This window comes from Maniola jurtina, chromosome 23 (assembly GCF_905333055.1).
Source record: "Maniola jurtina chromosome 23, ilManJurt1.1, whole genome shotgun sequence".
NCBI classification, from domain to species: Eukaryota; Metazoa; Arthropoda; class Insecta; order Lepidoptera; family Nymphalidae; genus Maniola; species Maniola jurtina.
Window position 1 is genome coordinate 4,364,034 of NC_060051.1, and position 16,741 is coordinate 4,380,774.

Consider the following 16,741-nt stretch of genomic DNA (forward strand, 5'->3'; position numbering starts at 1 on the left):
CCGTGGAGATTGGCTGCCGTGGCTGAAAGTCGGTCAGGAGATATTACTTTGTAAAAATATATTATTCTAAACAAGCCTTAGGGCACCTGTCCTCCGAAAGGGGACAGAGTGAACGGAGAAGAGATGTGTGTCTTTCGCAATTCTTTCAACTAGGTAGATGTACTGAATAGCGTCAGTTTGTCGACGACAGAGGTGACCGCCATCGTTGCATTTCAGCGGCTGCCGTCGTATGCTGGTGGATGCCGTCCATACGATGGTGACTGCCGTCGATACGCTGGCAGCTGTCGTCGCGTCGCCGATAAATGACGACATTTGTTATTCCTATCGTCGACGAACTGGCTTGTCTGTAAAAACACTAATCATATGACGTGATGATAATATTACATCATATTCTATCATTATTTCGATTGTCTACGCTCCTCTGCGCTTTAGTGGACATGCAACATTATGCAGGTATTATGGCGATTTGCTAGCGGTTAATTACGCGACGGGAGCTTATTGTGACGTCATCAATAAATTATTGACGTCACGGCAGCTCCGCATAATAACAACATCCAAACCTCATGCACTTCACCGATGATTTATTGCTACACCAGCTCATTTCCTTTTAATTCGCAATTAGCTCTAATGCATTATGCAACCCTGGTAACGGGTCGTCATTTTTGAAGCACGCTTGTAGGTGACAAAAAGTGCGTAACCTGGCACCAATATTTTTGGGAAATTAGTGCATAGTAGGTAATTCAATGACCAGTAGTATCTATAGTCTATACGAATTTGTCTTCACTTTTAAAAAAAGTTAGTTACTTTACTATAAGCCTTGCCTATCTGGAGTTTTGATATATTATTTTTGGCACAAGGTAAAAAAAAAATACCGGTCAAGTGCGAGTGGGACTCACGCACAAAGGGTTTCGTACATCGATTAGGCAGGTATGTACCACCTATTTCTTTTTTAATGTACATGGCGGAGCAAAAGAAATGACATTCTGTCAAAATTTCAACTCTCTACCTATTATAGTTCATGAGATACAGACGGACGGACGGACAGTGGATGTTTAGTAACCCCGTCCCGATGACACCCTTTGGGCAGGTATGGAACCCTAAAAAATATCCAATCAAAATATTGATCTATACTAAATGCGAAAGTGTGTCTGTCTGTCTGTCTGCTACCTTTTCACAGCCCAACAGTTTAACCGATTCTGACGAAATTTGGTACTGGGGTAGCTTATATCCCGGGGACGGACATAGGCTACTTTTTATCCCGGAAAATCAATAAGTTCCCACGGGATTCCTTAAAACCCATCCGCTTAACCGATTTGTATGAAATTTGGTACCGAGGTAGCTTGCGTCCCTGTAATTGACATAGGCATTTTATCCCGGAAAATCAAACGGTTCCCACGGGATCTTTAAAAGCCTGAATCCACGCGGACGAAGTCGCGGGCATCCTCTAGTATTTAATAAAAAATAAGTTATTAGGTACTTACAATACCTTTTTACAGCTTGGCAAGTCTCTAACTTTGCAGTAACAGTAGGATTAAGTTACTATGAAAAGCAATTAAGAACCTTCAAAAAGCATTGTTTATGCAACGAACGGCAACGAAGGATAGTGGAAACGTTGTCCAAGTTTGCACAAGTTTCAACAAGTTTGCAACTTATAGGTCAGTTATTCAATAAAGTTTCTAAGCGCGAACATTTCTAGATAAGTAGGCGAGGCGACTGTTGAATGACTAAAACGTCTCCTGTAATTTCATTATGCCGTGATGTAAGCTTTAACAGGGCTCGCGTGCGGCGCGCACTAATCTTCAATCAGTTTAACTTTAAGAGGGCTCTCTCCGTCACTCGTTTCATACAATCGTAGTTCCAATTTCATTTGAATATTAAGCAACCAAAGTCCATGAAATTTTGCAGACATATTCTAGAAACTAATATCTGTGTCTGTGGTGTTTTAGATTTTTCTAAAAATATGTAAGTAGTTTTAAAATTACAGGGGCTCAAAGATTTGTATGTAAATTTTAAAGACCGCGTAACTTTGAATCCGAATATTTTAACAGAAATCTGGAAAACCACAGACATAGATATTAGTTTCTAGGATATGTCTGCAAAATTTCATGGACTTTGGTTGCTTTATATTCAAATGAAATTGGAACTACGATTGTATGAAACGAGTGACGGAGAGAGCCCTCTTAAAGTTAAACTGATTGAAGATTAGTGCGCGCCGCACGCGCCGTTAGCAACAGTTTTTCTAGAACTGAATGTTGGTACTTCTTAAAGGACTTCCGACCTCCAAGATAGTCAAGCGTCTTGGCAAGTATAGTGCCCGGAAAATAACTTGGAAATGAAGCAGTGTAGTGGGAGAAAGATGGCTAATCCGGAAAGTGAAAGTCGACGTATCTACCAATCGCGTGCACTCGCACCGGCTGATCAACCAATCGCGTGCACCCGTCACTCGCCAGCCAATCACGTTAATGTTCAAGTTATTTGCCGGGCACAATACGTAATTTTGATTAAAATCGGTTCATTAGTATAGGAGCTACGATGCCACAGACAGATACACAGATACACAGATACACACGTCAAACTTATAACACCCCAAACTTATAACACCCCACTTTTTTGGTCGGGGGTTAAAAAGGACTAACACCCGTATTCACAAACGTTACTATGAGGTCTCACAGTGCGCTCGAACGCACAGTGTCCGTTCCACCAATCAGATGACTGTATCACGTCAATTTACAATGATCTGATTGGTGGAACCTACACTACGTTTGTGAATACGGCCGTAAGTGTGTTTCTCGACAGGATGCAAGCTATCTCTGAACTTTCGTCAAATTCATTTAAACGAATGTGTCTTTATGGGATTTTCCGGGATAAAACTTTAAAATAACCTATATCCTCCCTGGGACATAATTTTATCTGTACCTACCTACATGGGTTGTTAAAAGGTACCAGACAGACAGACACACTTTCGCATTTATGATGTAAGTATGGTATTCCCCAAGAGTATCTTACCCACCTACCCACTACTTTGGATTAAGGTCCGTAAATATCCGTCGTAAAAGACATTAGTATCCGTTCAGCTATTTGAAATAAGCATTTTTACTGGTTAGTTTAGTACTGATCGATAATAATTAAGTGTTTAGTTATTATTATTGATAAATAACGCGTAAAAAACTAAAATATGTAGTTATATTTGTGTTCATGAAGACTATTTAAAAGGAAAATTCTTCATACCTAGCTCAAGCACTAAGTACCTAGATTTAAAAGCAAAAGTTTTCGTAAGGTCCTAGCTCAAGCACTATTAGTCTATACTAATATTATAAAGAGGAAACCTTTGTATTTTTGTATGTTTGTATTGAATAGGCTCAAAAACTACTGGACCGATTTCAAAATTTCTTTTACCATTACTTAGGGGGATTCTTCCGAATCCGTATAGGCTATATTTTATCCCGGAAAATAGAAAAAATAAATGTCCACCCGTGCGAAGCCGGGGCGGGTCGCTAGTTATTCAATAAAGTTGGGACGTTCCAAGTAGCTATGGGAACTTCCAGATAACTACGCAAGAGACTGGTATGAATAAACCATGACGTGTCATTACGATGACGTCACGACTTCAGTTTTCGCGAAAGACGCTGAAAGTAGAGCCTCAATAGCTCAACCGGTAAAGGAGTGGACTGAAAACCGAAAGGTCGACGGTTCAAACCCCGCCCGTTGCACTATTGTCGTACCTACTCCTAGCACAAGCCTGACGCTTAGTTGGAGAGGAAAGGGGAATATTAGTCATTTAACATGGCATAAAAAAAAGTAATTTCCTGTTCGCGGGATTCCGATAGATTTATCCGTAGCATTAATATATCTACTAAAATTAGTTCCTACTTCTCTTTTTATTATTTCAATTAAGTCCTATTTCCATTACTAATATTATAAATGCGAAAGTGTGTCCGTCTGTCTTTCACAGCTCATCCGTTTAACAAATTTGGACGAAATTTGATGCAGGGATAGCTTGCGTCCCAGGAAAAGACATCTAGGTTTCAGAAAATCAAAAAGTTTCTCCGGGATTTTTCAAAACTTAGTCCTTAGACGAAATTGAGTGCATCAATAATGCTATACTAGGGTTCCTACTTAATATTACTTTATTTTTTCAATGTAATCAATCGGCTCGTTGGTCTAGGGGTATGATTCTCGCTTTGGGTGCGAGAGGTCCCGGGTTCAAATCCCGGACGAGCCCTCTTTTTATTTTTTTAATAATTTTATGGGAATGGAGACACTACAAATAACTTTAAACTATGTATTGCAGTAGCTATCTCAAATCAAGTTTTTAGACATAGATAGATAGACTATGAGTTACCTATGACATGCCTATTACTAAATATGAAAAATGGAATTTGCCAAAAACTACTGGACTGATTTTGATGTGATTGCATTACATACGTATCACTTCACATGCGAGCTTTTATATATACATATTTTATGGATATAGTTGACATGGAATTCAGAATATATCACCATTCAAACATTTCAATTTTATTTATTAGTATATAGATATAGATAATAGTAATATTTTATTTACGTGATGTGATGATTTTAAATAAAGTTAATTTTGCATGAGATAGAATAATATTAATTTTGTTGGGAAACAAAAGGCTTATTTTGTTTTATATATCGACTTTTATTTACCTAGTATAATATTTACCACAGTCATGTTTAATCTACCTTTGTTTAAAACCCACACCTCTTTATAAAATTATTTATCCAACATAATAGAAGAGAAAATACCTCTGGCGAACTTAAAAGGGCCTAGCCACATCTGGTACAACATTTAAGCACAATGTATGACATCAATAAGGCAGTCAAACCATTTTCCCTTTCCCCGCTACTCACAAACATATAGCCATCCCATTCTAACATACTAAATTTTCATATATCTATCGCTTTTTATGGTAAGAATTTTTCCAGCCCGTTAGGTGTAGATACCCTTAGGAAAATGAGTAGAATATGTTAGGCGTCAAGTGAAATCATTTGTTTTGGTTGTATAATGGAACGTTTTTGCCCAAAAAGAGGGGTGTTATAAGTTTGACGTGTGTATCTGTCTATCTGTCTGTGGCATCGTAGCTCCTAAAAGAATGAACCGATTTTAATTTAATCTTTTTTTGTTTGAAAATTTCATTTCAGGCCGTTTGAAAGTTATCAGCTCTTTTCTAGTTTTCTTATAGAGGTTTTTGTGTCGGGGGTTTTTTAAATTTTAATTTATATTATTGCAAGAGTCCTCTTCAAGTTCACATAAGTTTTGAACGAGTTTATTTTCACGATCAGCTATTTGCTGGATCACATTGGAACTTTAAACCTATTCATATCTTCCAAGGGTATCACGCTAGGAGCCTTAGATTTTTGGTACCTGCATCTAAACATCGATCCTAACCTCAGCTTGCCGGGATGATACGAACAATCGTTCTCGTATTAAGGTGCCCACGCACTCGAACTGAACTGCAGCTGAACTGCGCGTCGCGGCAGCGCCCCGCACAATATTCTCTCCACCCGCGACGCGCGGCAGTGACGTACGCGCGTCGCGGCTGGAGAGAATATCGTGCGGGGCGCTGCCGCGACGCGCAGTTCAGCTGCAGTTTAGTTCGAGTGCGTGGGCACCTTTATACTTTCAGTGTAACTCTACCGTCCATTTCGTTAATTTAATACTTAGGTATAATACTTCCACGTTTTGAAAACTCTCCCTTGTGCTTGAAAACCTTGTTAAAATCAAACAGTTTAGTCCGCTTGAAGAATTACCGTGTGAAATAGTTGGTCGAACTTCCCAATTTGAATTTCGAACTAGAACTCAAATCACTCGGCCGGCGCTTACCGCTGATTGGCGCGCTGAGCGATGACGTCATCAATATCTGTCGCTCGACCAACCACGGCTTAGTTTAAGCAACTAATATGCCCGCTTGGCTTACTGGTTACTGCAGACCTGGCTTAATCAGATATTGAACCCGTACCTATAATTTGGTTAACTTAGTTAAGAGACTACAACATCCATACTAAGTATATTATAAATCCATAATCCATACTAATATTACAAAATATGTGAAAGTGTCTGTCTGCCTTTTCACGGCTCATCTACTTAACTTATTTTGAAGAAATTTGCAACGGGCTTAGCTTGAATCGCGGAGATGGACATGGGCTATTTTTTAGGAAAAAAGGAACCCTAACAGGATCACTTTGTTGTCTGTCTATCCATCTGTCGTGTTTGACAAGAAAACCTATAGGGTACTTTCCGTTGATCTTGAATCACAAAAGGCAGGTAGGTAGGTCTTATAGCACAAGTAAAGGAATAATCCGAAAACCGTAATTATTTGTGGTCATATCACTCAAAAAAAAATAAAAATGACGTGTTCACGAATATCCGTTATTAACTTGCAAATTGCAATGTTCTACATAAAAGTGTTAGGTATACCTTGTATGATGGTACGGAACCCTTGGTGTGTGAGTCCGACTCGCACTCGAACGATACCGGGTACAAACCGATAAAGAGTAGGTATGGGTTTAACTGCCATACCCGTTCCATGTTAGCCCGCCTCCATCTTAGACTGCATCATCACTTACCACCAAGTGAGACCGCAATCAATTCATTCGTAAAATAAACTACAGATTAGCAACAGTGGAGTACCTAGTGCCTACATTAATATGTAACTGACCGCCATCGCCATGAATACTCAAACGAGCAATCATGATTTTAGAGTTATAAAAATTAAAATTTCATGATAGCACAAAACAGCGATTGCTAAATTGCAGTCCGAGTTGTTAAAATATTTGTAGGAATTCACAAAATGCGTGTAAGCAATCAAATTATTTGAATTCGAAATTCAAACTCTAATATTTACATGGCAATTATTACACTAGCGGCACGCTATGATGGCCGGTTTGACACATTACAATAGTGATGTGGAATGTCAATTTATTCTCGAACAAAAAACAATTAAGTTTTGTTTTTGTACCTGATTAAATAGGTTTAATAAAACAAAAATGTATATGTTTATTTAATTTATTTGAACGAACTGAATATTTGAACGAAAATGAATATACATACTTTATATGCACAGAAGAAACATATGAATACAAAAGATACCAAAAAAGGTGCCACAAAAGGCCATAATTAATCAGATTCGTCCATACTACTATTTTCACTGTCGTCACTGCTATCATCACATACATTAATAATTATATGTTCGTTTTCTATAATATTATCTATTTTCACATCTCTTTCATAATCTTCCCTTATTAATTTAACAGTTCTATTCACAACCTTTTCCCAGTCTCCTTTAGTCACATGTTCACAAGCTTCTTCTAATAATTTTAGCATTTTTTTTTGTGGTAAATGGGGGTTCTGTATTGTGTCTTGCAGCATATCCCTTAATTTGAGCCCACACCAACTCAATCGCATTATACTCACAATGGTAAGGCGGTAACCGTATAACTCTGTGCCCATGTTCTAATGCTATTTCGTCAATGACGTATCGGATCTTGGTTGGTTTGTTTTCTTTTAAAAGACGTACTAATTCCGCTTTTAACATATTCATGTTTGCATCTACGCCATTTTTACGAAGCCATGCGACGATATCAGCTTTCTTTTGGGATTGGGCAGGTGGCTTGTCAATTTGCATCGAGTGGTATGGGGCGTTGTCCATAATTATAATAGATGGTTCAGGGAGGCTACACAACATTGAGGTAAACCATTCAGTAAACTTTTCTCCATTCATGTCTTCATGATAGTCTCCAGTGGTTTTTGACGCAAAAGCCATGAGAGAACCTTCGACAAACCCGTTGATGGTTCCGGCGTGACAAATTATAAGTCGCGATCCTTTTCCTACAGGAACTTTGGAAGTAGATGCTGCTGTGTCATCGTTCCAAGAACGGCCTACAGTATGGTTAGCATTAAGCCATGTTTCATCCAAGAACACAACATTTTGCCAATTTTTGATTTCTTTCACTTGCCGTAAAAAAGTATACCTTGCCATCGCTATATCAAATCTTTCCATCAATATTTTGCGTTTGTTACATTTTTTGTATCGAAATCCAATGGTCTTCAAAATCTTCGTTAAAGAACTTTCCCCACCGAAGAATAATCCAGCTTCCTTCAGTGAATGCACCAACTTTTTTCTTGTTGGATACTCCTTCTGTAAATAGTAGCCGTAAACATGTCTTCGGATAGCATCGGCATCAAAGCTATCGATGCCTACGACTGGTTTTGCTCGTTTTCTCTTTTTTGGTGTGTGAAGTTTATTTTCTTCTGTGCCAGTCTCGCCATATTTTTTTTTAGTTATCCGTCTAACAGTTCGTTGTCCAATATTAAGCGCATCAGCTACGCGTTCAACCACTGACGTTATAGGTAAAATTGGCCCTCCATTTTGAGCTTCACGATCGAAATAGTTACGAAGGCGTATTACGAACTCACGTGTCTGACTATTTAGAACAGTTCTCTGCGTACGTTCGGTCATATCGACGAAATCCACAACAAAGGGCTTGAACAGAGTCCAAATTAACGAGCAAGGGTCAACAGTAATGCAGTATCAATATTTGAAATCCAAAGCCAGGTCAAAACTATATCACAATCGCATTGCACTGACAGTTTATACTTTTCGAAGCAACGTCAATTCGAAACTGCTTTGTTTTGCATTGAGCATTGACGCGAGTTTGCCGGAGGTAGTAGTTGTGCTAGCCAGCGATCCTATGTGACGATCGTATTAGATTCCATTTTTAAAAATTTATTGATATTTTTTTGCGATTTCAGAGGTTTGTCCACATAGTGAAAATTGTTCATATTCACAAGTACATTCACCCCTTAAATGGTGCAAACTGATTTTTCTACACTTGTATACATTTAAGAAATCAATTTAATAAATAAATTTTGAGTCCTAAACCTAAAACTACATTCGATAAAATTTATGAATCTCTGCACATCACTATCGTCAATAAAGTAATACAATTATTTCCTTCAAAGTCGTTATCAATTAATACGGAACTTCATGAGCGGACAAACGTCAAACCGGCCATCATAGCGTGCCGCTAGTTTAGTATAGAATGAGCGATTTTATTGGATGGTTGCTGTAAAATGTAATATTAGAATGCTCTGATTCTAAATTACAAAGTCATAAATTAATAAAAAACTCAACAAATATTTCGAATTCATCAATAAATAAATAAAGCCTTTATTTTCAATCATTAGTTCATTAAATACAATAATTCATACATTTCAGTAGATTACAAGCATTATTTTTTAACCCCCGACCCAAAAAGAGGGGTGTTATAAGTTTGATGTGTGTATCTGTGTATCTGTGTCAGTGTATGTATCTTTGTATCTGTAAATCTGTCTGTGGCACCGTAGCTCCTAAACTAATGAACCAATTTTAATTTAGTTTTTTTTTGTTTAAAAGGTGGCTTGATCGAGAGTGTTCTTAGCTATAATTCAAGAAAATCGGTTCAGCTGTTTGAAAGTTATCAGCTCTTTTCTAGTTACTGTAACCTTCACTTGTCGGGAGTGTTATATATTTTTAATTTACACTTGTTTACAATTCATAATATGACAATTCATCAATATCAATGACAATATCAAATATTACATACTAATTAGTATAGGTAAACTAGCTGACGCCCGCGACTTCGTCCGCGTGGATTTAGGTTTTTTGAAATCCCGTGGGAACTCTTTGGTTTTCCGGGATAAAAAGTACCCTATGTGCTAATCCAGGATATTATCTATCTCCATTCTGAATTTCAGCCAAATCCGTCCAGTAGTTTTTGCGTGAAGGAGTAACAAACATACACACACACACACACACACACATACAAACTTTCGCCTTTATAATATTAGTGTGATGTACAACGTGTATGCAAAACGAAACAACCTAAAGTTATTGATTAAATTTTGTTAATGATGAATAATCCATACCTGCAAGTTCTTTATACAAACGTGCTTTGCATGTTCCAAATTTGAAAATTGAAATGTTCCAATTTCAAACTGTAACGAGCACAGCGCAATACATGCGTTTAATCTGAATTAGCAATGATTAGCGCAGCAATAATGTGATTGATACGTGACTACCGGCCCCGGATGAATTGATGATTGTTATCGATATTAGAATCGAGTGATCACTATTTATACAAATTTGAATTTAGAATTTCGATATGTGTTATATTTTATCCGAGTTCGTTTTTCAAAACAGTCTATAGCTAGTTGATCGACAGTTAAGTATATACTTACCTATAATAACTAACTTACCTATTAATCATTTCTAAAATAATTAAAATCGCAAGCTTTCAATGTTTATAAAAATATTAAAAATTATGGGTGAATTATTATGCGGACCTATTTATATTAAACTATTTTATAATTTCAAAATTTCTGGTCTGGTCTGATGGGAGGCTTCGGCCGTGGCTAGTTACCACCCTACAGGCAAAGCTGTGCCGCCAAGCGATTTAGCGTTTCGGTATGATGCCGTATAGAAAACACAGGGGTAGGTATGGGATTCATATAATCCTTCCAGGTTAGTCCACTTCCATCTTAGACTGCATCATCACTTAGGTACCACCAGGTGAGACTGCAGTCAAGGGCCTAACTTGTATCTGAATAAAAAAATTTAAAAAAAAACTAGAAATGATTGATACATAAATGAACAGTTCAGATTGTATTGCTGGTTTAAGATTTTGAGATTTTGCAAGTATGAAAAATCAGAATATTTTAACGAAAGCAAAACTTTGATATTTGAATATTTACTCATAAATAATAAATGTTCCAATTTTAAGTTATAAATATTTGAAGCGAAATCGTAGTAATATACTAACTGAAAGCTGCAACACCCGCGGTTCGTCTGCGTGGATTTAAGTTTTAAAAATCCCGTGGGTACCTACTCTTTGTTTTAGGGATAAAAAGTATCCAGTGTCAATCTTCAGGGACGTGCAATTGCGAATCGATGCGTTGCAGTGCGTTGCGTTGTCTTGCATTGCGTTGCGTTGCGGTGCCATGCGTGGCGTTCGGTTGCGTTGCGTTGCATTGCGGTGTGTTGCGTTGCGTTGCATTACGTTGCGGTGCAAAACGTGGCGTTGCGTTGCATTGCGTTACGTTGTTTTTCTTTGTTGCTTTACATACAGGCTGATGGATGGATGGACAAATCCAAATCAGCGAATCATTCCATTTTATGATAAACAGTTGAAAGATAGATCGGAATTAGTAATGGGTACAGTGATGACGTCATCAATATGTAACTGTACATCGCTGACGGTCGGTCGCTATGAATATCAGAGCGTTGTGAATGCAGGTCTGATATTAATTTATTGATAGTTTTCAGGGTTCCGTACCTCAAAAAGAAAAAAGGAACCCTTATAAGGACCACCTCATTCTCTGTTTGTCAGTCTGTCCGTCTGTTAAAAAAAACTAAAGGCATCGTTGGTACTCTTCAAACCTTAAGAAGATATTGAAAGAATAATGATTAACTTTGACAAAACTTGACTACCTAGTTACCTCTCTTTAAGACGTCATCGTCGACTTACTGAACGAACTAAATAATAGCAAAAAAAATATCAACTACAGTTTCCCTACAACAACTAAGTAGGTATGAACTAAGTTATATTCAAAAAACTCGTCTTGACAAGTCCATAGTAAAGAAGTTGAATATACCTATCTGATGAGTTCTTGCAATTAATGAGTTCTTGCATTAAACCGACGTTATTTTCGAGGTGCGAAGTTTATTTTATCTAAAAACGTCATAGTTTACACGAAAAACAATTAAAACTTTTATGGAAACTTTTACACAAAAACACATTCCATAAGCGCTTAATCACGTACATTTTTTTCGCCTGTCTAGACGCGAAGTTAATCGTCCACTTACAAAGGTCCAATCCGGATGGTCTATCGCCACATGAAATAATTTAACAAGCTCTCTGCATCCCCTAACAAAGGCATTGAACTGAAACTCCTACCATTTTATATCAAACTAGACGTGAAGTCGAATTTTCAACCTCTCTCGTTGAAAAATAAACGTGTATCGCTGCACAGATGCCGTAACTCTCGTGCAAGGATCGCGTCGCCATAGAATAAGGTTTTGTGCTGCTTGTGTCCATCAGGTCCCAGTAAGTGACTCGCTTTGATCGTTTGTCATATTCTAATGAGTGAAAAATTAAAGAGTTCTACAAGTTATTAAAAAACCTAAAATAGGTACGAATGACGTTGCTAGTAAAAAAAAATCAGTACAATTTTTTTCAAACATTCAGTTTAAAAGCGTTATTAAAAGTAGTATATAGGCACATCACATCATCCGCTTCAATGCATATTGTATTTTTATTTGGTGTACAACTCAATAGTGATAGATTACGTAACTCGATCGGTTTTCGCTTGAATATTTGAAAACCGATGGTAATTCCATAAACTACGGTCGATCTGGCGTCTGTCCAGGCGCTATTCATCTCTATTAATGCTTTCAAATGATAGGATACGCAAAAACTTTATTTGCGCTTAATGTATTTAAAACGCAGATAAATTGAATCACATTAGGGCGATTGCACACTCCCCGCTGGTTAATTTATGGGCGTCGGGCGTCGCGACGTTTTGTCATAATGTGTGTTATATTTAATTATATCTTAAGCGACCGTCTGGTTATATACGGTTATATGTTATTCAAGAGTAAAATAAAACAAGGATAGAATAGAAAAGTTTTAGTTAAAAGAAACTTTCACGGTATCGTATCATCAAATAATTGAAACTCTGGCACCACTGCCTGGTTCAAAAATTAGAATGTTGTTTCTAAAGTATTTAATAAAGTTCTTTTTTGTTTTTATACAAAAACCTACCTATACATATACCTACAATTGAAAAAAAAAATTGAATGCACATTTAAAACTTTTCCACGTGTGTTAGTTGTGCGGGGCGTGCTTATAGAAAAAGATTACAAGTGCGATAGGTTTTTGATGCAATAGTTTCGCGGAATTGCTACTCGAATTCTGAGGCCGACCGTACGTTGTCAAAACTAACATGAAACAGCTTTAAGAGGACAGGAATGTTCAAATAAAATTCACAATTTGAGCCGCACCCATTTGTAATTGATTTCGATCTTGCCACCTTGTTAAATACTGCCCGAAAGGTTTATCGGCATTCGAAGCTTGTTAATTTAAGGCTTTACTTTTCACATTTGCAACAACCTTATTTTGCTAACAATCAAACACATTTTGAACGATAGACAAAATGTCGTGGTGAAATACTCGTAAGCTTTTGGATAGTATATCTAATTATCTAGTCTATTTTGTTCAAGAACTTATCTAAATATTTAAAATGACCTCCTGATTCACTAACTGACCAATCAACGCCCAGCCTAAACTGTTAGACCTAGAAAGCTGAAATTTTGCATTGAGGCTCCCTTTATTAATGTACACAAGGAACAAAGCCGTATTTTTTAAAATTCCCATGCCAAGAAGCGAATAAAAATGACTATTCGTGGATTTTTTCATTTATACCAAATAAAAATTAAAATATTGCGAAATACTGTGACATTTCGAAACACTACGTAGAATTATTCTGTCTGCAATTTAACCACGGTTAAAGTATTTTTACCACAAATACAGAACAATTACCGCTTTTTGGAATTCACAATTCACTCACATAAGTTTTCAATCAATCAGCCTGTTTGCGTCCCCTGATGGGCCTTTGGAAAACAAGGCACCTCTCCCGGTTCTCCGCTTTCCTTAACCATTCTCCGCTTTCCTCAACCACCTGCCAATTTCAAGGTCACCAGTACAGTGGGCTGGAGGTTGTCCCACACTGCGTTTTCTGGTGCGCCATATCTTGATGATAATGATAATATCAATATCTACTCTTCTTCACTTCTACTCTTCTACTCTTTTGACTCTTAATTTGATGATTAAGAGAAGTTATTCGTAATTTGGCTCTCATCTTCAGATGATTCATACTAACCAACAAACTGAATGAAATTTTGTAAATTAAAATATTTAGTTTCAAAGTTCTAGTCTCAAAAGTTACAGGCAAACCTTTAAAACTTGTTATTTTTAAGGAAATCTGTCGAACCACAGACATAGATAGATATTAGATTCTAGAACATATAATATTTACAAAATTACATAGAGTTTGATTGGTTAATAATATACAATTCATAAGAACCAAACTACGTTTTTTTTTATTTTGATACAAATTAGCCCTTGACTGCGGTCTCACCTGGTGATAAGTGATGATGCAGTCTAGATGCAGTCTAAAATGAAAGCGGGTTAACCTCCGGCTTCTGGTAGGGGTATGGCAGTCTTTATCAAACCCATTTGGTTTTTACACGGCATCGTATACCGGAACACTAAATCGCTTGACGGCACGGCTTTGCTGGTAGAGTGGTAACAGACCAGACCAGAAAATAGGAAATTATAACATTCTAGACCCCTGCCGGGAATAGAACCCGGGACCTCCCACTAATAAGACCACAGCGCTTACCACTGCACCAGCGAGTGATGGAGAGAATGCCGTGAAAGAGTTTGGTAAGCAAAAATTCCAAGCGCCCAACTATACACACTCGTTATTTCAAAGCTTAACTATCACAGTCACATAAATCTGATCCTAGTTTTCCTAGGGTTCCCTCCCGCACCCTACTAATAGGGTTGTCAAATTGCCCATCTATTTAATTTCCCGTATGCGTAAACGAATTAGGCTGGCAACTTTGAAACGAATTAAATTTTCGACGGTTGATTGTGAACCGTTCATTCTATTACGGGGTGCACTCATGGCCCTTTATGTGTTTTTTCAAATAAGATTAAACTGACGTTGTTTTGATGAAATTGCCATCTGTAGAGTAAATATTTGTTATTTAATAAAAGCACTTTTAATTTTTTAAGTCAGTCTTAACAGTATTAATAACAATAAATTATTATTATCACATAACACGTTTATATTATTATATGTGTACATAATTCATGGCTCAGTGATGAATAAGACATCAAATAAAACCACATGAGAGTAGAAGAGTCAGTGATTATTTATTGATTTTTAATAGAGATATTAATTATCGATATCTGGCTTACTTTTAATCTAGAACAACGAACTATTTGGCGTAATAGGTACGCTTGTCTGAAGAAGCACGTGAGAAGTGTAACCTTAACAATAGACAAACCAGACAAATCGCTAAAGTCTAAATCTAAGTAAGGAATGTTATTAGATTTAGTTTACAGAGTAAGCTTCAAGCCCATCCGGCTGGAGTTATTGCTCGCAAATGATTCGACGGTTTTTACCCTCCGCCACTCGCAGTGTTGCCGTGCAAACAATTCAATTTCCACCCTGACAGTACAAAAATGTTTCATGAAATTTAAATATATAGGATTTTAAGCCTATTACCAAAAATGGGTAAAATTTGTGTGAATAAATAAATTAAAAAAAAAAAGTATAGGTTACAAGTGTAAATTAAAAATTTATAACACCCCCGACAAGTGAAGGTTACAGTAACTAGAGAAGACTTGATAACTTTCAAACGGCTGAACCAATTTTCTTGGGTTATAGCTAAGAACACTCGATCAAGCCACCTTTCAAACAAAAAAACTAAATTAAAATCGGTCATCCAAGCTCTCTCCACAAGCCGAGTAGACCTTCATGAAGTGAGGTTGGGGATCCCAAATGGCGCTCTCGTTGTTCTGCTATGCCCGCGCACTCTAGAAGCACGTACGTCGGTGTTTATTAAATAGAAATATTAGCCTATGAAATCGCAGAAAAATAGGCGATTCACAGGCTACCTATCATAAATAACAGGTAACATTTGACGCCTGCCAGTGACGTCGAAGCCTTAGCCACAAGTTCTGAGTTTGTTGTGGGCTCTTCTCAGACTTGGGCGCGTTTGGAACCCTCGTAGCTTTAGTTTTAAGTTACGTAATTAATTATCACCACTATCACTACTACACTATATATCGTACAAATTTAACAATTTCGACCATCAAAAGAAGTACAATTGTACCTACTTTGAATAAATGATTTTGACTTTGACTTTGACTTTGTTCCCTTAACTGTCGTAAACTGTGCCATTACGGCTAGGCAAGTACCTAGTCGTTACAAGTACGAAATCATTAGTAAAGAGAATCGCTTGAGAAGCCCTCCAGGGCCCAGTTACCATAAAAATCTACGTCCAGCCAAACTGCCTAAGCCTAACCCTTTGCCGCCCTTCATCAAATTTTACATATGTATTATCTTGCGCTACTTTTTTCGCGGCCATTTTAAAGTGTTGGGTAAATACAACGCGCAACGTACATTTATTTCAAACAATCGAAAATTTTACATTTATTTTAATTTTTCTATTCGCATGCCAGCTTGGCGTGATACAGCTGGACCAGTATTTGTATAATTACACCTATAAAATGACCTGTATCAGCAAATAATTAAATTGAATTGAATGGAAACGTTTTGATGCGGCTCAAAGGCTGAGATCTACAGAGCGCACTTTGACTTAACTCTGACTTAAGACACTGTTAAAACGAGACAACGTTATATCGCTGATATAAATCCGTCTCTTTTAAACTGAAACTTAAGTCTAAGCTAAGTCAAAGTGACTATAGATTTCAACATTAGAAGTAGTATCACTGTTGTCCCTCGTTTTGTCCATCCAAGCCTTTATCGTAATATCCGCAGGCGGAAAGGGTTGGGTCCCCCTCCATAATTTCACTACTCTGATATTATCTTGTAAGCCCTTTTCCTAATATTACGGGAGTATTTTGTACTATTACTAGCTATAGC

The 16,741-nt window shown here is 37.2% G+C and overlaps 1 non-coding gene across 1 annotated transcript; it reads left to right on the plus strand.

Moving 5' to 3' along the window:
* Positions 1–4,150: 4,150 nt before the first annotated feature.
* Positions 4,151–4,222, plus strand: Trnap-ugg. Its single transcript has one exon. It is a non-coding gene; the product is annotated as a tRNA-Pro (tRNA).
* Positions 4,223–16,741: the final 12,519 nt, after the last annotated feature.